Below are 26,370 nucleotides of genomic sequence, written 5' to 3'. Positions count from 1 at the left end.
TACCTCTTCCTTTTAAACTGATATATTCTAATTTTAATGGGTTCTGAGGAATGAGGGGAAACAAATTCATATGCTCAGTTTGTAATCTTGAATGGGCACCAATTGCTGTTTAGTTACTAAAGCTAAGGATTAGTTTTTGTTACTTATAGGTCTTTCACACTACTGACCAATTCCTTTCCCTGAAGCTGTGTCTTTCCTTATTTTAGTAACTCCAATCTCAAATGATTTTCCTTTTATTTACCTGGATTCTACTCCTCAGTCTTCACTTCCTTTCTACACCTCTTACATGTTTCTATACCCTGGACTTACATTCTTGATCCTCTGCTCTGCCGAGTATACCCGTTGAACACTTGCACTTTGATATGTTATTTCAAACTCAGCACGCCCCACCCAGACCTGTCAACTTCACTCCTAAATCTGCTCCTCATCTGTACCTTCTACTTTGGTGAACAGCACTTCTATACCTCTAATCACTAAGCCAGAAACCTAGGAGCCATCTGTCCTCCCTCTTTCAAATACAACATCTTGCCTGTAACATCTTGCCTCTATCCCCTTACCTTCTGCCTCTTTTATTGCCATTATTCTTAATTTTTTACTATAGGAAAATTTAGTCATGGTAAAATGTATCTATAACTCAGTTTCAACAATCATCAGAAGTTGGCTAATATTGTTTCATTTCTATTCCCTTCTTATTTTGTCCTTCCGCTGGATTATTTTAAAACAAGTACCAGGTTGTCATCTCATTCATCAGTAAAAAATTCAGTTAATTTCTAAAGGGAAAAGATTTTTTAAAACCTAGGCACAACACCTTTATCATCATAAAATAATATTTCCTTAATAATATATTTATATATCCAGTAAGTGTTTATATTTCCTGAGTTGTCTTATAGTTTCTTGTTTTTACAGTAGATCGGTTCAAATCTGAAACTAAGCAAGTACCACACATTGCATTTGGTTTATATTACTTTATCGAGTCTCATTTAGTTTAGAGATTCTTCCTTCTTTTTGTTTTTCCTATTTGTTTGCTGAATGAATCAGGTCATCTTTCCTATAGAATTTCTCACAGTGTGGATTTTTCTGATTGTATCCTCATGGTATCTTTAAAGATATTTCTCTATCTCTATAATTTCTATAAACTCATATTTAGATCTAGAAGCTTGATTAGAATTTTTGTAAGAATGCTCTATGGATGGTTACTATTTCATCATTTCAGGGGGCATATAATAAACAAGTTTCTAGTGGCTTAGTGTGTTATCACACTAATCCAGCCTTTAAAAAAATCCCTATAGTGTTTCATCTAGTGGTTTCTCCAGTTATTGATAAGTATTGTGTAGGTCCTTTATTTATTAGGAACCCATCATTTCTTACCAGATTTACTTCAACAATTTCTTAAGGTTTCCACACTTATAATTTCTTTCTCTAACTTGACTTCTTTATACCCACTGCGACTAAATGGATTTTTGTATGCTACAAATAATTTCATATGATTCCCCTGGATAAAATTCTTCAGTAAATTTTTAGTGAATTCAGAATAAAATCTATAGTAAGATACACAAAAGACTTTACCTCTGGTCCCTGCTCCATTTATATTTAATTTATTCATAATTAATTTTAGTTATTTTGCTACATATCATTTGTTGTAAAAAAACGTTTAAAAAACCACAGATTAATTAGGTCTTTTTTCTTATACATTACACATTATACTTACTTATTTAATTTAACTAAAATTTTATTGCTATATATAAATTCCCTAAGAGCAGGAGCACTAGTTAGCAGATGGAATTTACATGAGTTTCTTTACAGATAGTTGACCTTTACTAAATACATACAGTTGATTCTTAATCATGTTGAATCACTGATGGAATGATGGAATCATGTCGGAGTCAGATGGATTCTTTTTGATTTTTAAAGATTTATTTATGTATTTATTCATGATAGAGACACACACACACACACACACACACACACACACACACACACACACACACACACACAAGCAGGCTCCATGCTGGGAGCCCGATGTGGGACTCTATCCTGGCACTCCAGGATCGCCCCCCAGACCAAAGGCAGGCGCTAAACCGCGGAGCCACTCAGGGATCCCCCAGATGGATTCTATCTGCAGCATTCACGGTACTTCATCACAGCTGCAAAGACTGTAACCTGCCTTTATCACCAGGCTCTTTTATGTAGCCAGCTCCACATCTAATTTTTTTTTTTTGTCTCCAAAAACTTTGCTCATATGCCCTTGAAAATCCTTAATTCACTGATTTGCTCTCTGCTCATTGAATGGAGTAGGTCTCAGAGAGAGGGAGGTCCGTTCGGAGGTCCCTGGGTGCCTGCAACAGGAGTTTCTTGCATATATTTCTCATGATGGCTAGAAGTAGAAGTTACGTCTCTTGGAATTGAGTGTTACTGATTCAAACTTGTTTTTATTTTTTAAAGATTTTATTTATTTATTCATAGACATTGAGAGAGAGAGAGAGGCAGAGACACAGGCAGAGGGAGAAGCAGGCTCCACACAGGGAGCCCGACGTGGGACTTGATCCCGGGTCTCCGGGATCATGCCCTGGGCTGCAGGCGGCGCTAAACCGCTACACCACCGGGGCTGCCCTCAAACTTATTTTTAAAAAGTAGTTTTATTTAAGGGTAGTGACTTAAAGTGTTATTTTTATAGTATATGCTAGACTTTTTCTTTAGTAAATGTCAATTTCTTAAAATACCTGAATCAGCTGCAGTGTTATAATTTGCTAATACATTTTACTTCAATGGAATTGAAAGGGTGAGCTAATGGGACCAGAGGGTGTTCAGAAATGGTACTTAATTATAAAATAATGGAAAATAGTCTACATCATGAAATGACCTCATAAACAGAATTACAACTGAGATGATTCAGTAATTAATGATTACATCAAGTAAATTAACTCATTTGTATCTCAGCCCTACGTAAATGATGTAAAAAAGTATAATACCTTAACTATGTAGACAATTAATAAAATATGTAAGACATTATAAATCCACAGAATTGAAAGCCCACACAGCTATAGAATTCTTTTTGTGTGCATTAGGTGTTTTGGAAACTGAGCATTAATTTTCTGGCTTTGACTCATATCAAGACCACCCTGTAGCAAAATTTAATTCGTCAATGAGTATCTATTTATCATTTAGCTAAATGTTTGGCAACTAAGCCACCAAAATAACATGCAAATGAACTTTACTAATTATTGAATGAAAACATGCTCTATTTCTAGATGTGTTTAATTCAAGAGTAATGTAAAAATACTAAGACTTACTTATTCAAAACAGGCTACCTTAATCAAGATGAAGACCTAATTCTCAAAGATGCCAAGCTGTGTACAATTTTCTCAATTTGACAATCTGGCAAAACATTTCTTTAGAAATAAGAAATATGAATCTAATTAAATCAAAGTTAAATATGTAATCATTTAAACATTTTCAAGTAAACATTTAAAACATTATTTATCTTAAACATAATTGTCCTGGAGAAAATTTATGTTATAGAAACCTTTATCATATAGTTTAAAATGTGGATTTGCAGTAGTCTTGTGGTTATTGGTCTGGACGGGGACAGATACATTTATTTGTAAAAGAATGTTCTAACTAAAACAAAAACTTAGCATTTAAATTTTAGGGCCAAAGAAATCATTACATCTAAGGCAACAATATATCAAAATTTGATAGAATATGATATAGTTAAAAAATTATTTGTGTGGGGTGGTTTGAGACCACAAATTTGGCCTTATTCTAAAATTCATGAATTGCATGTACCCTTTTATTTTCAAAATGGGTGGTTTACTCATCAAAGAAATCCTTCAGTTCTTTGTTGGAAATGTGTCTAAATGTTATGTCCTGGCCAAGGGCATGAAGTTCTGCAAACATTTTCACTTATTAATAATTATAAACACCTGGGCATTTTGTAGACATTACAGATATTTTTACATGCACAAATTTAGAATAAATGTTGGATGAGAAAGAAAGCTTTCTAACTTTAAAATCTATTTGTATTTCATAAGACCATAGGTTCCACAAGATTCAATCTTTTGGTGTTTTGGTTTGTTTACCTTACATAAAATGTGATTTTTCTATTTAAAATATCTGAAATATATATTCTCAAATATCAACTAGTTTTTGAAATATGTTTGGATAATTTAAGTGTAAATTAACCCAAATGTCAGGATTTCATATCCTTTAAAACAGATGACTTCCCTCCCCCCCCTTTTTGGTAAAGAAATGGAGAATTGTGGGTTTATTCTTGGGAGCATGAATTTAAAACATACTGAGCTAGACTTCATTTTCCTATGAAAAATAATTCTATTTTAATCATCAAATGTACATTGTTTATTGCTTTTAAAGAATAACTTAACATGAGGAAGAATACGCACCTGAGGAAGTATAATTTTATTTTACTCTTGAAGAAGTGAGAGGCTCTGCATGTGAAACCAACACAAAGGCCAACAGTACACATGGAGATAGTCCTAAAATGAAGTCTTTACTCACAGGAAAAGAAACGTTTAAAAGTGTGTTGATCTTGTGAAGTATGGATATTGATTCAGTGTCTCTTCAGGAAAAACTTAGATCATATTTCTGAAGTTTTTGTTACATTCTGTAAAATTTTAATCCATTATCTCATTTCTTTAAAAACTAGGATTTTCCTCTTTCTTCATCTTTGGTGAGACATAATGAATTTCTCCATTCCTTATGTGCTATTCTATTTATACAGATGAGTGGCTATTTTTTCATGTTGGTTCTTCTAAGAGCTTTCTCTCTTTAACTGCCTATGTGACATTGCTTTCTAGTCCATTTGATCAATTACTCTTGTGAAATCAAAGTTTCTTGAAGCAAAGAGTTGTATTTGAGCTGTATTTATGCCGGGCACAGCAGTAAGTGTTTTGCATCTATCATCTCATTTAATCATTATAGCAACCCCGCACTGAAATAATACATTTTACATGAAAGAAACAAAAACTCAGTGACCTGAAGATAATTTCTAATGGCCATATACCTGGTAAATCACAGAGCTATGGTACAAACACAGACATGTCCAAAGACCATGTTCATGATGGTGCTTCCAAAAGAGCTGGTGGTTTGTATTATCATTTTATACTAAACACAGATGTCCCAGTATGGTGCTTATCTTCTCATTATTGATGTGAGACCACATCTTTCTGTATATGCACAGCTGAGGATTCTTGGTACTTATTTTCATCACATGTTTTTAAAGTCTGAAGCTCATTGCAGATATAAGTTCTTGGTCATTGTGAAACAAATAACACAACTTGTTTCTCTAATTCTCCTTGTTTCCACTGACCCCTTTACTTCATGTCCTCTACCTCCTCTGGAACTAATACCCTGTGCTTTGTCATCACTTCTGGTTTGATATTTCTCCATTTGACTACATCTTCTCTATTTATTATATATGCTTTGTGATAATATCATTACAAACTTAAAAGCATATTTATTACCTCATAGTTTCTATGTGAGAAACTGTGGCAGCTTAAAACATATTTATTACCTCATAGTTTCTATGTGTTAGGAGTACAGACTCAGCTTTAGGGTCTCTCAGTGTTACCAAAAAGGTGTTGACTGGGGATCCAGTCTAAACTGAGGCAAGACTGGAGAAGGATCTGTTTTCAAGCTCATGTGATTGTTGGCAGATTTCAGTTCTTTACAGGCTGTTGGATTGAAAGCCTTAGTTTCAGGGCTTTTGGGTGGCTCAGTCAGTTAAGTGTCTGCTTTTGGCTCAGGTCATGATCCCAGAGTCCTGGGATCGAGCCCTGAGTCGTGTGGAGGCCGAGAAAATTAGGACCATTCAAGTTTAACATTGGCACGAGTATAGCCATTGTAGCTTCGGCAGCCATCTCAGGCCACTGTGACCAGGAAGTGAACTCTACCTTACCCTGGCTACAGAAAAAACCACAAAGCATGCCCTTATCGGAATAAGGAAGCAAGAGCTTGTGAGACCTCTTTACTGGAGATTCTCACACCCCCACCTTACCCCTAGACCAGCCCATAAAAATCCAGCTGTAACCCTTCTCAGGGTCCAAGTCCCTACTCCTCTGTGTCGGGTATACTTGGACCCAAGCTCGAGCTTGTTAATAAACCCTCATGTACTTCCATCAGTGTCGGCTCCTTAGTGGTTTTCTCGGATTCACAATCTTGGGCACAACAAGTTGGGCTCCCTGCTTGGCAAGAAGCCTATTTCTCCCTCTCCCTCTGCCATTCCTCCTACTTATGATCTTTGGCTCTCTCTCTCTGTCAAATAAATAAAATCTTTACAAAAATAAAAATGACTGGGTGATGGGCACTGAGGTGGGCACTTGACGGGATGAGCACTGTGTGTTATACTATATGTTGGCAAATTGAACTCCAATAAAAAATATATATATAAAAGATATATATATATATATATAAAAGAAACATGGTTATGTAAAAAAACAAACAAAAAAAAACATATATAAAAGAAAGAGAGGAAGTCTTAGTTTCATGTTGACTGCTGGCAAGAGGACATTTTCAGTTATTACATGGCCCTTGACATGGGTGCATGGTTCAGCTCACAACGTGGCAGCTTGCTTCTTCAAACTTGCAAAGAAGACAAGGTTCCTCTTAAGATGGCCATTATAGTCTTGAGTAATGTAATCATGTTCATCCTGTTACCTTTGCTGTATTCTATTGGTTAGAAGCAATTGATAGGTCCTCCTTACTCTCAAGTGAAGAGAATCACACAAAAGTGTGAGCACTGGGAGGTGAGCATCATGGGGGTCACCCTAAGGTCTGCTTGTCCTCTTGTCCTCAAGGCTTCCTGCTTAACTATTTCTGCCCTGTTCTACCTCATTTGGTGCTCTAGGCCATTGATCTCTCTTTCTCTTGATGAATCAGTTTCCTCCTATTTCTCCTATTCTCCTATTTCTCCTATTTCTCCTATTTCCTCCTATTCTCTCATTATCCTCCTTAGATTAGATTCCATGCTCCTGTGGTAGTTCAACTATCTTGCTAATGATTCCCTTGACCTTTTGCCTGTTGGCCACATTCACCTGAAAAGCCTTCAACTCTGGGTGATCCCAATAATCCCTCTCCCCCAGTCTAAACTCAAATGTCACTACTATAAAATTCATGCTCACAAATTCAACTTGGTTCTCAACAGTGCTCAGCAATTTTACCCAGCTTCCCAACTCAGTTTGCTTTCCCTCTTCCCATAACAACTATTCCAGACTTTCTTCACTCTCCTGAAATCTCCAAGTCTCACTTCCCTCACCTCTTTATTATCATTATAACAACTACCTCCTGTATTTTGCATGTAAAGAGAGAAATCATCATATCAGATCTCCTCTGACTTCTTGCCACTAGATTCACAAATATTCCTGCATCTGCTGCTATCTCTTCCCCCCACCCCCCCAACTCTCTGGACAAACTGCTTTGTCTCCTATAAACAATCATCTCTTCCACCTGAATCTCATCCTTACTTTAACGTATAGCTTCAACCTCTTCATCTTTATTGGCTTCTTCTCATCAGTATTAAAATATGTAAATATTTAAGCCATTCTTTGACCCCATGTTTCCCTGTGCGGTCACATTCTTATCTTTCCTCTCCTATTGACAGCCTGATATCTTTTTGTTTTTTATTTTTTTATTTTTAAAAAATTTTATTATTTATGAGAGAGAAAGAGAGAGAGAGAGGCAGAGACACAGGGAGAGGGAGAAGCAGGCTCCACACAGGCAGCCTGACGCGGGACTCGATCCCGGATCTCCAGGATCACGCCGTGGGCGGAAGGCAGGCGCCAAACTGCTGAGCCACCCAGGGATCCCCCGTCTTTTTGTTTTTTAAAGAATTTTTTAGAGAGATATATAGAGAGAATGTGTGAGCAAGAGGAAGAGCAGAGGGAGACGGAGAGAGAGAATCCCAAGGAGATTCCAGGCTGAATAAAGAGCCCATTGCAGGACAAAATCCCATGACCTGGAGATGATGACCTGAGCTGAAATCAAGAGCCAGAGATTTAACCAGCTGAGCCACCCAGGTGCACCTTCACAGCCTAGCCTGACTTCTTGACAATGTTGTGTACACTGTCACTTTTACCTTGTTTTCCACTGTCTTTTCACTCCATTCCATCCTGGCTTCCAACTGAGTCCTCCTCTATAGTAATATCTGCTATCTCATCCATGGCCTCCCAGTTACTATATCCAAATAAGATATTTCAGTCCTCAGTTATTTTAGCCACTCAGCAACATTCAATAGAATTGACCATTTTTTTCTTAAAATATTCTTTTCCTTTTTTTTTTTTTTTTTACATTAAGACACATTCTAGGTTCCCATTCTGGTGATTTTTTTTTCTCAAATTTTTTTTAGATAGATTCTCCTTCTCTGCTAAACCATTAAATGTTGTCATTCCTCCAAATTCTGTCCAAAGTCTTCCATTCTTCTCCTTTTCACTATCCACTCTCTAGGCAGTCTCATCTACTCCTGTGGGTTAATTTCCATCACTATGCCAAATAATTCCAAATTTATATATGTAGATCAGATGTTTCATGTAGCTCCAGAATTATCTTTTTGCTATTTTTACTTTAATATTTCATGAGCATTTCAAATCTGAACTGACAATCTTTATTACATAGACCTTATCTACTTTTCATGTTCTTTACTCCAGTAAATGGCAGAATTATTTACTGAGGACTTGCTCAAGCTAGAAACCTGTGAGTCATCCTAGATCATCCTTTTTCCCTACTCCATAGTTTTAATCAATTACCAAATCCTGTCCTTTCTGTATCTTAGCTAACTAATCTCTCTTCTTTATGTCCACCGGTATCATCTCAGTTTAAGTTACAATTATCCCTCATCTGACTATTGTGTCAGTCTATTAACTCATCTTTCAGTGTATATACTTACCCTTTCCAATCTATTCTCCACATTGTAAATAGAACAATCTTTTAAAAATGCAAATTGAATTAATTAGCTTTTGTTTTAAAGACTTTTAATTTTTTTTTTTTAATTTTCCTTATGACAAATCAAATTCCTTAGTATGGCCAATAAGAATGTAAGCTCCATCAGGGCAGAGACCTTGTGTCTTGGATACTGGTGCATCTCCATTGCCTACTTAACACACTGTCTGATACATAGTTAGTGGCTTAATAAATATGGGTTGAATTAATAATAACCATAAGAGCTCATATATTCTGTCCTCTACTTGTATCAGTTAGCATTTGCTGTGTAACAAACCATTCCAAAACATAGCAGCTTATTTTTTTTAAGATTTTATTTATTCATGAGAAATAGAGAGAGAGAGGCAGAGACATAGGCAGAGGGAGAAGCAGGCTCCATGCAAGAAGCCCAATGTGGGACTTGATCCCGGAACTCCAAGGTCATGCCCTGAGCCAAAGGCAGACGCTCAACCACTGAGCCACCCAGGCATCCCCAAAACATAGCAGCTTAAAAAAATTTATTTGCTCATGATTCTGTAGGTCAGCTAGGCATTTCTCATCTGGGCTATTTTGGCAGATCTCTGTGGTCATCTTTCAGCTTTGCTGGAGGTTAGATACAGCCTCACTCATTATAGGTTGGTTTGTCTAAAGTTGCTCAGCTGGGACTATACATTTCTGCTCTACATGGTCTCTCATCTTTCAACAGGCTAGCTCAGGCTTGTTCACAGGTGGTGGTTTCAGGGTCCAAAAGAGCAATGTAAAAAAAAAAAAAAAAAGCAATGTGAGGGAGAAAACGTTATGTATAAGCACTTTTCAAGTCTTTGCTAACATTCTTGGGTGCTGTCTATTTAGCCAAGGGAAATCACATGGTCAGGCTTAGATGAATACTTGGGAGACACTAATAAATTGGAGGTCATTTCTACAACAATCTGCTATAGCACTTTTACAACTTCATCTTGATAAATCTGCCTTTATCTACTTCCATTCCAGAAATATTGAATAAGTTTAGTTTCATGAATGAGTTCTGCATAATTATCTATTTGTCTAGGAAGCTGTGCTCTTCTGGTTTATGTAGCCTGTTCCTTCAAGACAGTGTTAACATATATGTACAGCTGTGTGTGACAGAGAACAAAAATAACAGTGATTTAAATAAGACAGGTTTATTTAAGTTGGTATGATTACTATACTCTGAATATCAACAGAGGCCCATACTCGTTTCTTATTATTTTGCTATCCTCATAGGATTTCCCTTAATCATGTTCTCTAGGATGCCTTGTCTCCATTATCATATTCTAGACAGTAGAAAGTGAGGAAAAGAGAAATAAGATCATATACTTTCCCTCTGAGGGTACAAAATAAAAGTTTCATATATTGTCTCTCTTCATATTTCCTTTGCCAAAAATTAGTCATTTGACTTCATTTAGCTCCAGAGAAAGGAAGGAGTCTTGGTTCTGAACCTCTGTATATCCAGGCAAAGTCCTATTACAGTGGTATAAGGAGAAAAATATTGGGAGACAACTACCATTAGGTCTCAGCCTAAATGTAATTTCCTCCAGAGAACCTTTTCTAAAACCTCACTCAATATTAATTTTCCCTTATGGGATTCCATAGTATTTTGCACTTCCTTTTAGAACCTGTCTTGCTTCGTTTGGTTATTGTTGGTTGAGTAGCAGTTATTCCCATTACATTATAGGTGACTAGAGATAATAGTCTGCTTAGTCATACCATTATTTACTTAGCACCAAGCATAGTGTTTGGAACATTGTATGCAATTGATGGATATTAGTTCTAGAATAATTGTGGCCAAGGCCAAACCAATTACAAACAGCTCTAAGAGAAAGGAAAGCTGACTGCTTTTATAATTGTATTGTCCACATTAACTTTCTGAAATTTAAATGAACTGAAAATAACATTAAAACATGAACTAAAAAATCAAGACTTGGTTAACAAAAAGTAAGAAGTTCTTGCAAGTAATTGGCACACCATCCTAATTACCTGTAATTAAAAGCAATTCCTAAAGGGGGCACATGAGTGACTCAGTCAGTTAAGCATCTGACTCTTGATTTTGGCTCAGGTCATGATCTCAGGGTTGTGAGATGGAGCCCTACCCCAGGCTCTATGCTGGGCATGGAGTCTGCTTAAGATGCTCTCTCTCCCTCTCCTTTCAGCCCTCCTCCCCCAAATCATGAACACATACTCTATCTCTCTCTCTCTCCCTCTAAAATAAAGCAATTTTTGGAGATGGGACTTCCTTGGACAGAATAACTTTGACCACAGTTTGGAAAACAAAACATTTTTAAACAATTTTCATAAAATGTATGAAGTAGAGATAATCTGTAACCTGCAGAGTAAGTCTTTACAAATACAATTCCCACATCTTTTGGAAGGAATTCCATAATGTAATAATATATATTTATCCATGAAATTAAAAACAAATTCTTGATATCATAGACATTCCCAATAAATGGTTATTGTGCTACTCATTCAACTATTATTTTAAAAAAGATTTTATTTATTTATTTGAGAGAGAGAACAGAGGGAGAGAGAGAAGCAGACTCCCTGCCAAGCAGAGAGCCCAATGTGGAGCTTGATCCCAGGACTCTGGGATCATGACATGAGTCAAAGGCAGACACTTAACTGGCTGAGCGACTCAGGAGCCCCCCACTCATTCAATTATACATTTCTACAATATTTTAAAATACTGAAACGGGTGTATGGGTAGCTCAATCAGTTAAGTGCCTGACTCTTGATCTTGACTCAGGTTATGATCTTGGGGTTGTGAGATCAAGCCCTCATCAGGTTCTGCACTGAGCATAGAGCCTGCTTAAGATTCTCTCACTCCCTTCCCTTTCCCCCCACTGCCCTTTTAAAAAATTGCTGAAATTTATAACCTATCAAAACTGAAGCCAAAAGAAATAGAAAATTTGAGTGCACCTATTACCAATAATAAAATGGAATTGGTACTCAAAAAACTCTCAATTAACAAAAGTCCAGGACCAGATAGCAACACAGGAGCATTCTATCAAACATTTAAAGAAGAGTTAATAACTGTTCCTCTCAAACTTTTCCAAAAAATAGAAGAGGAAGGGGAACTTCCAAATTGATTCTATGAGGCCAGCATTATCCTGACACCAAACCCTGATAAAGACACCACAAAAAAAGAGAACTACGGGCCAATGTCTCTGATGAATATAGACATAAAAATTCTCAACAAAATATTAACAAACTGAATCCAACAATACATTAAAAAAAGTATTCACTGTGATCAAGTGGAGTTTACTCTACTTGCACTGGGATACAAGGATAGTTCAATAGTCACAAATCAATCAATGTGATACATAATATCAATAAGAGAAAGAATAAAAACCATATGATCATTTGAATAGAAGCAGAAAAGGCATTTGACAAAATACAATATCCACTTATGATAATACCTTCAACAAAGTAAGTTTAGAAGTAACATACCTCAACATAATAAGGGCCTTATATGAAAAGCCCACAGTGAACATCTTACTCAATGGGCAAAAAACTGAGCACTTTTTGCCTAAGGTCAGGAATAAGACAAGGATGTCCACTATCATCACTTTTATTCAACATGGTATGAAAATCCTAGCCACAGCAATAAGACAACCAAAAAGAAATAAAAGGCATCCAAGTTGGTAAAGAAGAAGTAAAATTTTCCCTGTTTGCAGGTGATATTATCCTCTATATATAAAACCCTAAAGACTCCACCAAAAAACTACTAGAAATGGCAAATGAATTCAGTAAAGTCACAGGATATAAAATCCATGTACAGAAATCCATTGCATTTCTATACAGTACTAATGAAGCAGCAGAAAGAGAAATTAAGAAAACCATCCCATTTACAATTGCACCAAAAATAGTAAAATACCTGGGCATAAACTTAACCAACAAGGTGAAAACCTGTACTCTGAAAATTATAAAACATTGATGAAAGAAATTGAAAATGACACAGAAATGGAAAGACATTCCATGCTCATAGATTAGAAGAACAGATATTGTTAAAATGTCTGTACTACTCCAAGCAATCTACAGATTTAATGAATTCTCCATCAAAATACCAACAGCAATTTCACAGAACTAGAACAAATAATTCTAAAATTTGTATAGAACCACAAAAGACCTCAGGTAGACAAAGCAATCTTGAAGAATGAAAACAAAACTAGGGGAATCACAATTAAAGATTTCACGTTATATTACAAAGCTAGAGTAACCAAAACAGAGTGCTACTGGCACAAAAAAATAGACACATAGATTAATGGAACAGAATAAACAGCTCAGAAATAAATTCATACTTATATGGTCAATTAATCTGTGACAAGAGAGGCAAGAATATATAACGGAGCAAAGACAGTCTCTAACAAATGGTATTGGGAGAACTGGAAAGCTACACACAAAGAAATAAAACTGGACCACTTTATTGCATCATATTAAAAAATAAACTCAAAATGGATTAAAGTTCTAACTGTGAGATCTGAAATCACAAAACTCCTGAAAGAGAACATAGGCAATAATCTCTTGGACATTGGCCCTAGCAACATTTTTCTGGATATGTCTCCTCAGGCAAGAGAAACAAAAGCAAAAATAAACTGTTGGGACTATACCAAAATAAAAGGTGCTTGCACAGTAGAAGAAACCATCAACGAAACAAAAAGACAACCTACTGAATGGGAGAAGATATTTGTAAATGGTATATCTGATAGGAGTTAATATACAAAATATATAGTGAACTTATACAAGTCAACATGAAAAACTCCAATAATCCAATTAAAAATGGATAGAAAACATTAACAGACACATCTCCAAAGAAGATACAAATGGCCAAAAGACACATGATAAGATGTTCAACATCACTCATCATCTGGGAAATGCAGGTCAAAACCGCAATGAGATATCCCCTGAAACCTGTCAGAATGGCTAAATAAAATACCAAGAAACAATAAGTGTTTGGTGAGGATATGGAGAAAAAGGAACCCTTGTGCATTGTTGGTGGGAATGCAAACTGGTGCAGCCACTCTGGAAGACAGTATGATCCAGTAATGTCACTATTGGGTATTTATAAAAAAAAATACAAAAACATCAATTCACAGGGATGTATGCACCCATATGTTTATTGCAGCAACATTATTTACAATAGCCAAACTATGGAAGCAGCCCAAGTGTCCACTGATAGATGATTGGATAAAGAAGAGGTTTTTACACACACACACACACACACACACACACACACAGAGGAATATTATTGAGCCATAAAAAAGAATGAAATCTTGCCATTTGTAATAACATGGATGAAGCTAGAGAGTATAATGGTAAGTGAAATAAATCAGTCTGAGAAAGACAAATATCATATGATTTCACTCATGTGGAATTTAAGAAACAAAACAAATAAACAAAGGGAAAAAAGACAAAGACAGGTCAACAAAACAGCCTCTTACCTACAGAAAACAAACTGAGGGCACTTGTGATGAGCACTGGGCAATGTATGGAATGCGGTAAATTACTATACTGTACACCTGAAACTAATGTAACACTGTATGATAACTACACTGGAATATAAGTTTAAAATGCTTTTGGAAGTTTTCTTTTTTAAGAAATGTACTTTTATTTGAGGAATCTATACATTTTTTCTTTTTGTTACACCTTCAAAATAATATTATAATATTAGAACCTTGAGAACTCCAAGTAAACCAAAGGAATGATTTTTAGGAATTGTGTCTTTTAAACTTGTATTAACTCCTTCATAAATAAAGAAATGGTACCCCCCAGTGACTGTATTTTACCTTATCTTCATATTTTGCATATGGATATTTCTTTATTTTTTTTTTAAGATTTTATCTATTTATTCATGAGAGACACAGAGAGAGAGAGAGGCAGAGACACAGGCAGAGCGAGAAGCAGGCTCCATGCAGGGAGCCCGACGTGGGACTCGACCCTGGGTCTCTAGGATCAGGCCCTGGGCTGAAGGCGGCACTAAACCGCTGAGCCACCCAGGCTGCCCCTGCATATGGATATTTCCATAGATACTGTATCTATGAATAGAAATCTAGTGAAATGAGATGAGCTTGAAATGTTTGCACAAAAAAAAAGATGTCTCTGGCTGCTAATGTTTTCTTAACTGATACCATTTCACACTTGCTTTGAATGGAGGTTGATGTCCAGGTACATAAAGAAAATAAAATGGACATTGAGTTGCCTTAAAACATAGAGTCAAAAAACAAAAACAAAACAAAACAAAAACCCAGAGTCAAGTAAAGCTCAGTAGCTAGTGTCTAATCCAAAACGAGACTGGAAAATTTTGTTTTACTTCTGCTTCATTACTGAGTGAGTATCCACTGGCAATATCAGATTTTCATATCTAGTCTAGAGTCATGCTTAGAATAACAACACATGTCAGAGGGCAAAATATAAATTCTATCTTTAGAGAAATAAGGCTCATTGATTCCCTAATAACAATTCCTTATGGAACTGGAAGAAAACTGTAGAAACCAGAAGAATCTAACTTTTAACTTTATTCATCAGTATATGACTGTTAAATCAGGTTTTCTATTGTTACCTGAACCAGAAGGGTTGATGTGAATAAGAATAAAGAGGAAAGTCCTTAAGGCAGTTAAAAAGTTGGGATTTTAATTACACTACAGAATAATTTTTAATTTAAAAAGAACCCTACAAAAAAAAAAGAGGCTTGCCCATGTCTAAGTTGGACATGTAACATTACTCAAGATGAGAAGAACAAATGAATGGGTAAAATATTTCTATTTTCTCAAATGCTTTGTGTTATGAAACCCCTCTGCATGCTTTTTCTCTAAATGAAGTCCTCCTTAATTTAAACCTACTGGCATCTTAAGGAAAATTCAATAAACAAATGCTTCCCTGGCCCAAAAGAATTCTGGGCTATGTAAACAATGAAGAGAACCATGACAGAAGATGCTGAGTGCCTGCTGAGCCAGGTTTCAGTTCCATTCCCTAGATAGCTTGTTCACACACAGAACTCCTTGGAACTCAATGAGAGAAAATTAATGTGCCACCCAGAGCAGAGAACATTGAAATGTGCTGAATTAATATTTTGGATCATAAAATCCACTCAAAGAAAATTCTTTCAATAGGGTGCCAACCAGAGTCTGGTTATATAATTCTTATATAAACCTTATTTCTTCTTATGAAAGGAAATTTTGGTTTTTCTCAGAAGGAATAATGGTACTGCTTAACACCCTCCGCCCCCCCAGAGTACAGTATGAATAAGCTCACTTTATAAATAATTCTTAATTTTTTCTGATTATAAAAGAAATACATTCTCAATGTAGAAAATGTGGAAAATACAGAAAGCCATAAAGGAAACAAAAACTATAACAATCACACTCTGTCCCCTAGCCTGAGATGAAAACTGATATATTTTGGTATAGTTTTTATAATTGTATTGCTTTAAAGCTAATAAAGTGGACACAAATTATCATTGAAATATATGAGTATATTTTATCTGAATGATGAATATATATATTCATATTAATATTGACATATATTTATATTCATATATATTTTATATATGTATGAATATATAAATATATACATATATATATATAACCATTAAAAAGTAAGATCAACTTTTTTCAACAGAAACCTCTTCAAAAAAGAAGGAAGCATAAAGAGAAGGCAGCACTGTACCCTTGAAAATTGTTACCTTGGAAAACTAGACACTTAACTCTCCTGATGATTCCTTGGCTCCAGCATTTTAACATCACTTTCTCAGGGTTGTCCTCAGAGCCAGTTTATGAACCACAAGAAAAAAATCATCTTGTAATTTTACAAGCTAAGTGCTTCTTTAAAAACTGTTCTTTTTCTTCTTCTTTTATTTTTCAGGTCATCTTTAACTAGAGAAGCAGAGTAGAGTTACTTGTAGATCATTTGTGGGAAATAAATATCTGAGTAAATTATTATAGTTTTTATGTATATTTAAGGTAGGTTCAAACTCAAAAATTTTGGTTAATGTGAAGTGACTCCTTGCATAAATTCTGCAAAATTTCATATTAGTCACTGGTTTCAAACTGTGCAACGTATCTGTTCCTGTTACATTTGCTAAAGAGCAGTTCAGCAGTCACAGCACCAACAAATTTAAAATTTAGTTTTAGTGATATACTGATGGAGGCAAATTCAAACTCCTCTAGAGCTTAGTCATTTCAAACATAGGAGTTGCAAGAATTCCAGAAAAGACTGAGGATACAGGAGACTGCCTTAGCATGTCTTAGTTCACAACCTTGTTGGGATATAGCTGTGGCTGTGAGGTAGAAAGACTTGATATGATGAGTGAATAGTAGAAGGTGTCTATAATCACACTATGTACCAACTGTCCAGTGGATATGGTGGTTGAGTGGTGGGGAGTTTTAAACTCTGAAGTTACCTTTCAATGGAGAAAAAGGTGGGGGATACAAAAGAGATTTAAGAGCACTTTGAAAAATGAAGCCTTGAGTAAATTCAGCATTCAAAACTTCTGATGACTGCCATCTTGAAAATCACCTTGTTAGGTGTTTGTGGACCATTACATTCAAATTCTTTTCTTATCTCTCTGATTACATACAAATATATTTTATTCCATGGATCAAAGATTCTCTACTGGTTTTCCTGAGGAGTGTTAACTAATTAGTCATGTCTCTACCTCATGAAAAGCACTGTTCCACATTGTTCTTCTTCTGTGTTAGGTGGATGTGGCAATAGGAAGAGGGGTGGTGTTAAGGTCAGAAAACTGAAGATCAATACTCCCACCTTACTTACTAACCTGTTTCACAAACAGGAAACTCCTGCCTTCCCTACTAGTAAAATGACCTCAACTACTCCTTAGTTGTTCATAGAAAAATCTTCACTTTGAGAATAATAGGTAGATTTGACTAAGACTCACTTTTACCTCAGGGACCACCACCTTTAACACCACAAATGTCTCAGGAGTACATTTGCTCTTTGCTTTTTGCAACTCAGCACTGAAGACCAATATATTCAGCTAAGATGTTGAAAGTTGGGGCTGAGTGAGGACAAAAGGGAAAACAAACAAACACAGCCAGAAAACCATGAATTGAGGATAGTAAGGGTTACAAAATGGTTTACGTCCTCTGGGACTGGACAACCCTGTCCCACTCTGAGGACCTGGCCAGCCACTTTGTGGTGGGTGGACATGTTCTATATCAATTATCAGGAGTCTCCACCCTCTTTGAACAATAAGATCAAGACACTGAGGCCCAAAGGAATAAAAGCTCCTCCTGCAGGCTGAATGTAAAAGTTTTGGGTTCTTGTTTGGAGACCTGCTTGTTTTCCAGATGTTCAACTCTGGCAATACCTATGCCCAACAAAGGAGATCATGACAACCTATGGTCTTACCTGGTCCTCCGTATCTTAGTTCTATCTAAACATAGCACAATAACTCAACGACTGGTAAGAGAAAATATCAGGAAAGCTGCCTCATTACTAGAACTGTCAGAAAGTGACTTTGAAATTGCTGAACCATTGGACTCTCATCTGTAAAAGAGAGACAAGACCAATTTCTCAGATTGATTATCAGGATTAAATGAGACTATACCAGTGAAAATTCTGTATGCTGTTGTACTGTGCTTATGTAAATCTCTATTATCCTGTAAATAAATGCTTTCCTTACTACCATTGGTGAATTTAACCATGGTTTTGTTTTGCAAATTTTTATATGTCTATGGCTTGTCTTTGGAACTGGTTTACCAGTTCCTTGAAGATAGAGATTTTGTAACCCTGCACTTTGTGCCACACACAATAAATACTTGGCACAAAGACGTCCAGTTGTTTTTCTCTGATTAACTTTGCCATTGCTGTTTGGAAAGGACCTGCACTTATAATTTATAATCACTGCTACTTGAGCTGTGCTGGGGCATCTGGAGAAATGATAATCAGCTGTAGCAGCTTTTCTTTCCCTCTTGACTGTATGACTCAATCCTGTGCTGTCATCATTCCCATTAGCAGCCACTCCACATGACTCAAAGGGAGAGATGGAATTGAATTTCACTCAAGACAACATAAAAGCAAAGATAATATAATAAATTAAGACTTCTGCTAAAACTACGAAGGAAGAGTGGTGGTTCTGAGAAACAGAGATGTTCACTTTTCGCAATTTCTTCCAAGTACTGCCTCAGCCCTATCACTGATTTTTTTTTATTTACAGGAGCTGTTTTCTGAATGAAAAGATGGAGGTACCAGGATAGTTTTGGTGAGTGATGGTTGTGGAGCCTGTTATAATAATGACACTGCTATGTGTATGTCTTCTGGAATATCCGTTGGAAATTATGATACTATTAGCTAAGAATCTCCTGCTGATGCAAGAATGTCATGTTTGGGATAGGTCATCTTGTTTAAATTAGCAGCACTCTGACACAATTAAATTACTTTATGAATGAAATTATTGCCAAGCATGAGTATTTCCGGTTAATTTACGCACAACTCACTCAAAAGATGTATCGTTAAATTTTTTTATTGAATGTACCAAAAATCATCTATCAATTTAAACTTAGAAAGAATACTAATGCTCATGTGCTTTACCAAGGCTAAATCTTAATTGTTTCTTTACCATAGAATTCTTTAATGTACAAAGAGAAAATTCAGTCTTGCAAACACATGTAACATTCTAGAGAAGCCATTTTATTGTTTAATTTTGGTTGCTTGAACTTTTTTATCCACAAAATACCAACAACTGTTGCTTTCCCTTTGCTGCTTTCTAAGGATAATGGCTTTTTTAAAAAAAGGGTATTATTTTAAAGATTTTATTTATTTATTTATTCATGAGAGACACAGAGAGAGAGAGAGGCAGAGACACAGGCAGAGGAAGAAGCAGGCTCCATGCAGGGAACCCGATGTGTGACTTGATCCCAGGACCCTGAGATCACGCCCTGAGCCACCCAGGTGTCCCCTAAAAAAGGGGGACTCATTAACATGAGTTGCTGATTTTCTCCTCTGTGCTGTCAATTTTTTCTACGTGATTGTGTTTCTGATAGTGTTTTGTAATTTTTTGTTCTTTTTGTCATTCCTCTACTAATGAAGGGGAGTGATCATATTTTATTTTTCTTATATAAGCAGTGGCTGGTAAAGTCTCTGTCACTTTTTATCTGAAACTACCTGTAATAAGCCAGAGGGAAGGAAAATGCCAACCCCCTTCAATCCCTGAACTTGAGGCGGAAATTTCAGGGTTTGATCCAGATGCTGCTCAATAGGCTACAGGCAAGAATTTGGAAGAAGGAGCTGTGGAAATCCTAACTCAGGACTTAAAATCTGTTCTCTTTCCACCCCATGGTTAGGCCCTCAGAGAGTTCATAGGGGAAGAATTCAAAGGAGCACAGAATTTCACAGGTGTGGGGTAAGGATGGAGGAGTAATAAGCTCTTGAATACTTGCCCAAATTACAATAACGTCTTATTCCCTCAGAATTCAATATGATCACACACCTGTGGAGGTGCGCTGTCCTGCTCCTTCAAGTCAGCTATATTTGGTTGGGCTACAGTTAATTGGAGGAGGCAGGTGAGGGGAAAGAAAGGAATAGGAATATATCTAACCCAAGCTATACGAATTCATTTCTCTAGCACAGGAGTCTGGCATTTGGATTCAGAGGGCTGTGTTAGTCTCTGCAGTGGTGGGAAGTGGGGTGATGTAAACTAGGGAACTCCGGGGCAGCCAACTTCTGCATACTGAGAAGCAGAGACAACATGTAGGCATAGAGGGAAAAAAATGAGTTTGTGAAGAGAGTTGAGAGACTGAGAGAACAAATATTTTCTTGAATTCTGGACACTTTTCCATTTCCTGGTTACATCCCTTTAAGAAGCCCAACTACCCTTGAGTTCCGTAAGATATGTCTGTCTCATTTTAGTAAATTGTTTCTTTTGACTTATACTATTTTAAGCTGGTGTTTTGACTAAGAAAAGAAGCATTCAGGGCCTCTACAGAACCTCTGCAGAACTGAAGGACTGCAGCTCGATCCTTCCGTATAGTTTTTGTTTCCTTTTATTTTTTTTAAAGATTTGTTTGTTCATTTGAAATAGAGAGCTCACAGAAGTGGGAGGAGGGGCAGAGGAAGAGAATCTCCAAGTAGACTCCCCACTGAGCACAGAGCCAGACACAGAGCTTGATCCCAGAGCTCAATTCCACCAACCATGAAATCATGACTCAAGCAGAAACAGAGTTGCACACTCAACTGACTGAGCTAAGTAGGTGCCCCTACTTTTGCTTTTCTTCCAATTCTTTATTCTACGTTGATTTAGCATTCATATAGTCAATTCATAGCCTGCCATTTTTGCAATAACTGTTTCTATAACTTTTCAAACCACTTTCTATTACCCTTGTATCTTCTAGAGCATTGCATGTCTAGTACATGATTCAGGTTCTTAGAGTTCATTATAAGCTCAATAACTACCCCAGGGGGCTGGGATCTACGGTTGCTACTATTCTGAGGTCTCTTATTATCCACAGGAAGCTCAGGCTTATAAGAATCCTGAAGCAGAGATGAGTTTAGAATCTTGTTCCAGGGCAGCCCTGGTGGCTCAGGGGTTTAGCGCTGCCTTCAGGCCAGGGCCTGATCCTAAAGACTCGGATGGAGTCCAACTTTGGGCTCCCTGTGTGGAGCCTGCTTCTCCCTCTGCCTGTGTCTCTGCCTCTCCCTCTCTCTGTGTGTCTCTCATGAATAAATAAATAAAATCTTTGAAAAAAAAATCTTGTTCCAAACCTGCTCCTTTCCTAAGAAAGTCCACAGTCAGGGTCAGTCTTTGGCAGGATTGAATCTTGTTTGTCTGTCTGGAACTGAACTAGAAGAAGTGGTAAGTGATTATATTTTTGTAAGGTAAAGTGCCAATAATTAGATCTCATGAATTCGTGTTGGGATGAATTATTTAATTTTTTTTCTTTTAGTGATGTGGAAGAAAATTAAATGAGGAGACCTCCAAGTTTTGGATGAAACAAAATTCTTTTAGACAAGAAGTGGCAAGTTGGAACATTGTGAACTTCAGGTCTGTAAGCCACAGCATGGTAATACATCTGGGAATAAATATTTTTCTCCATTCTGAGGCTCTGAGTTCTCAATTATAACTCAGGAAAGATATCTAGAAATATTTGGTCCTTAATGGAATTTGGCACTCTTCTAAATTGGAGTTCAAATTTGTTTATATAGCCAATAGTTCATTCTAATTCTATGCTGGGCTTTGTGCTAAATGCCTTCAATACAGAGTCTCATTTAATTCATGTAACTATCCAGTGAACCAGGTGCAACTATTCCTATTTTATTCAGAAAGGTTCATCAAGTTGTGTGAGTTTCCATGGTTTGTATATGTTAAGTGGCACAAGAGTTAAAACTAAGTGAATGATACTATATTCACCTATTCATCATTCAGTATATTTAAGCACCCACAATGTAGTAGACATAGTTTATACTTGATACTTGAATATATTGACAAAGCAAAAAAGATCTCTGTCTTTATGTAGCTTATATTTTAATGAGAGTAGACAGAAAACAAATATTATAAATTATATGGCATATTGGAAGGTGAGAAGTGCTATAGGAAAATTAAAAAAAAACATGGTGGGTAAAGAGGAACAAGAGAGTGAGGGTGGTGGGAATGTAAGTAGCCATTCCTAAAGTGGGTGATCAGAGTAGGTTTCAACAAGAAAGTAACATTTAAAAATATATTTTATTTATTTATTCACGAGAAACACAGAGAGAGAGGCAGAGACACAGAGGGAGAAGCAGGCTCCATGCAGGGAGCCCCACATGGGACTCGATCCCAGGTCTCCAGGATCATGCCCTGGACCAAAGGTGGTGCTAAACCGCTGAGCCACCTGGCTGCCCCAAGAAAGCAGTGTTTGCTCAAAGGTTTAGGAAAGTGAGAGTTGCCCATGTAGATGTTTGGGGGGAACAACAATTCAGGCACAAATAACAACAGTGCCAAGTCTCCAAGACAAGCCTTGTGTGTTCAAGGAAAAACAAAGATGTACGTGGGGCTGGACTGGAATGAAGTTTGAGAGCTAGTGGTTGAGTAGGTGCAGATCATGAAGCTTCCTGAAGGCCACTGTAAAGCTTTTTGATTATACTTTTAGTAAAATGGAGAGGTTACTGCAAAGCCTGACAACTCTGCCTTTTCTGCCTTAAACATTTTTTTCTAATATTCTGGTGATGCAGACAGAGAGAGAAGACCAGATTGAAAGAAAGACTGTGACACAGAGCAATGGAAATCCTTCTCATCTTTATCCACCCTATGCTTCTACTGTAGAAAACCTTTTCCCCACTTTCAACAATTAGAAGCTTATTTGGGCTTATAAATCATCTTGAACATATTATCTTCGCACTATTGGTTTTGATATCTTTTTTGTGAATCATTTATATAATAAGATTGATCTCTTTTCAATATCTATCTGAGATGTACTCCTTTTTAAAAAATATCATCCTTTATTATCAATAAATAGGTTATGAGTGATATGTATTTGAAGGATAATATTCTAGTTGTTTTCTGGAAATAAAAGTGTTCAAAATCATATGAACTGTATTCCTAAGTAACCAACCTTGAAATGTTATATCAACAATCCCCCATTTTACAATAGCTCTAAATATTGAGTCTATAATAAGTTTAAAAGGAAAACATAAGATTCTTCATAGCAGACAAAAGGTACCTATTCAATAAATATTTAATGCTTCTTGCTGTACTGATTATTGAGTCATAGTTCTCCATTGGTCTCTTGTATTACTGTAGGTTTTGAGAGCAGAGGCACTGAGTACCTTTATTTCAGACTATCTTGTCAACATTGTTTGTAGTGAACAGCCTTGGAAGATATACCTCCCTCTTGAGCAGAGGGCGAGTTTGTTTACTATCTGTAAAATAAAGATGATATCTCTTTCTAGGGCAAAGGTCAGGCAAGCTTAATGCTCATTATAAAAGATTTTGGTTACTTTCTTTTCTGTAACACACCCAGTGTATGTGTCAGTGTCAATTTACTCTGTGGGAACTGGGGCTTGGGGGATCTGAAAAAAAAAAAAAAGGCTGATGTGAGTAATAAACTGTCCTTTGTTTCTGATCTGGGAGTGTCATGTCTCTACCAGCAAACATGGCAGGGTAACTTGTTAGCTGGCAAGTAGGGCAAAGTCTCAGCGCTTTCACACTTCTTGACATTGACTTCCTGTTGAAAATTATAATATAAACCTTAATTCATTTCAGAAGCATCATACATGTGCTTCATTTGTTGTGTTTTTGAAAGAAGGTAAAAATATCTACTTAATGCAGTAGGCATTTCCTTTTTTAAACCAACTACTCCCTCATACCAGATGTATTAGTTGCAACTCTTGGTTGCAGGTGTCAGAAACTAACCTAATCAAAAGAAAATTTATTTATTTATATATCAAAGAAAGATATGTCTAGGAAAGATATTGGGTTGGGCCCGGTAGAAATCAGTGGTTGAAGGATTAGAACTGAACGTGCAGCATGTCTGAACTTTGTGTGTTCTCTTTCTATGTTGGTGCAATAATGCTCTCCTCCTTTCTATGGCAGAGGAATATTTTCAATGGCAGCATTAGCTTAATGACCTGAGAGAAAAGAGAATTTGTTTGTTCTTATTGATCTTTGTAATGTGCATTCCTATAGCCAGGGTAGGCAATTAGAAATCTGTAAAATGCTAGAGCTGTGATTCACTGAAGAAAGAGATGCTGAGCAGGGAAAGTAGCTATACCCACCACAAAAGTGGGTTTACTGCCTGTAAGTTAGATGCATTTGAGCTTTGCCTGGAAATGTCTATGTAGAGCCAGCAGCTCTACATACTAGCAATTGCAAGTCATTTGAGAATGATAAAGGACTTCAAGGCAATGAAATGTCATACATAGCATTAATATATTAATTTACTATGCAAGATTTTTAAAATTTTAGCTTTCAGAGTGCAGTGTCTAGTTATTTGACAACTTCCTAAGGATAGCAGATAAATATTATTATGCCTATTTTATTTTATGGATGAATTACCTGAAATTATGAAGAATTTAGTAACCCATTAAAGGACCACATAGAAAAATCAAGAAAAACAGGGATAAGTATCCATAATTTCTAGTTTCTGATCTGTACATGTTCAATTAGGCCAGAAATCTTTGACTTTAGAATGCTGAAGCTTGGGATCCCTGGGTGGCGCAGCGGTTTGGCGCCTGCCTTTGGCCCAGGGCGCGATCCTGGAGACCCGGGATCGAATCCCACGTCGAGCTCCCGGTGCATGGAGCCTGCTTCTCCCTCCCTCTGCCTGTTTCTCTGCCTCTCTCTCTCTCTCTGTGTGACTATCATAAAAAAAAAAAAAAATAGAATGCTGAAGCTTAAGCACAGAGTCTCAGGAAACCATATAGTGCCTCTCGTTTCCTGGGATAGTAATATTATTATTATTGTTATTATTATTATCATCATCATCATTTATAGCATTAGTAATATATGGTGAACATAAAAATGAGATTCCAAATATTTCATATATCATTTTTTTAAATTTTTAAAAAATTTTTATTTATTTATGATAGTCACAGAGAGAAAGAGAGAGAGAGAGGCAGAGACATAGGCAGAGGGAGAAGCAGGCTCCATGCACCGGGAGCCTGATGTGGGATTCGATCCTGGGTCTCCAGGATCACGCCCTGGGCCAAAGGCAGGCGCCAAACCGCTGCGCCACCCAGGGATCCCCATACATCATTTTTATGCAAGGTAGGTGACTAGGAAATCCATTTAACTATGTGAGAGTAAAGATGAGCTTTTGAATTTTGTACCTGTACTTATAGAATTTTTGTCATTAGCATTCTGTTATACTTTTGCATTAATGCATGGTAGTGGTGACTGAAGTGCTGTAATTAATCTCCCCATGTTACATTTATTTATTTGTTTATTTAAATTTTAATTATTTAACATATAGTGCAGCATTGGTTTCTGAAATAGAATTCAGTGATATATCACTTACATGCAACACCCAGTGCTCCTCACAACAAGTTCTCTCCCCAGTACTCATCACCAGTATAGTCCATCCCCCACCCACCTCCCTCCATCAAACCTCAGTTTGTTCTCTATGGTTAAGAATCTCTTATGGGTGAGATGCCTGGGTGGCTCAGCAGTTGAGTGTCTGCCTTTGGCTCGGGGCATGATCCCGGGGTCTCGGGATCAAGTCCCACATCAGGCTCCCTGCATGGAGCCTGCTTCTCCCTCTGCCTATGTCTCTGCCTCTCAATCTGTGTCTCTCATGAATAAATTAATAAAATATTTTTAAAAAATCTCATATGGTTTGTTTCCCTCTCTCCCCCTTTTCCATTTGTTCATCTGTTTTCTTTCTTAAATTCTATGCATGAATGAGATCATATGGTATATATCATTCCCTGACTGACTTATTTCCCTTAGCATAATACACCCTAGCTCCATCTACAGTGTTGGAAGATTTCATTCTTTTT

General features: G+C 36.7%; 1 long non-coding RNA gene across 1 annotated transcript in view; it reads left to right on the top strand.

Moving 5' to 3' along the window:
* Positions 1 to 23,996, top strand: part of LOC112934674 (uncharacterized) — a 35,173-nt gene extending 11,177 nt beyond the window's left edge. The window contains exons 2-4 of the long non-coding RNA XR_003238009.2: positions 19,118 to 19,162; positions 21,843 to 21,940; positions 23,107 to 23,996. This is a non-coding gene — a long non-coding RNA (uncharacterized lncRNA). The remainder of the gene's footprint in view (positions 1 to 19,117; positions 19,163 to 21,842; positions 21,941 to 23,106) is intronic.
* The last annotated feature ends 2,374 nt before the right edge of the window (positions 23,997 to 26,370 follow it).

The sequence above is a fragment of the Vulpes vulpes genome, chromosome 10 (assembly GCF_048418805.1).
Source record: "Vulpes vulpes isolate BD-2025 chromosome 10, VulVul3, whole genome shotgun sequence".
Classification (NCBI taxonomy): Eukaryota; Metazoa; Chordata; class Mammalia; order Carnivora; family Canidae; genus Vulpes; species Vulpes vulpes.
Note: the sequence above shows the minus strand (reverse complement) of the source record. Positions and strands in the feature narration are given on the sequence as shown.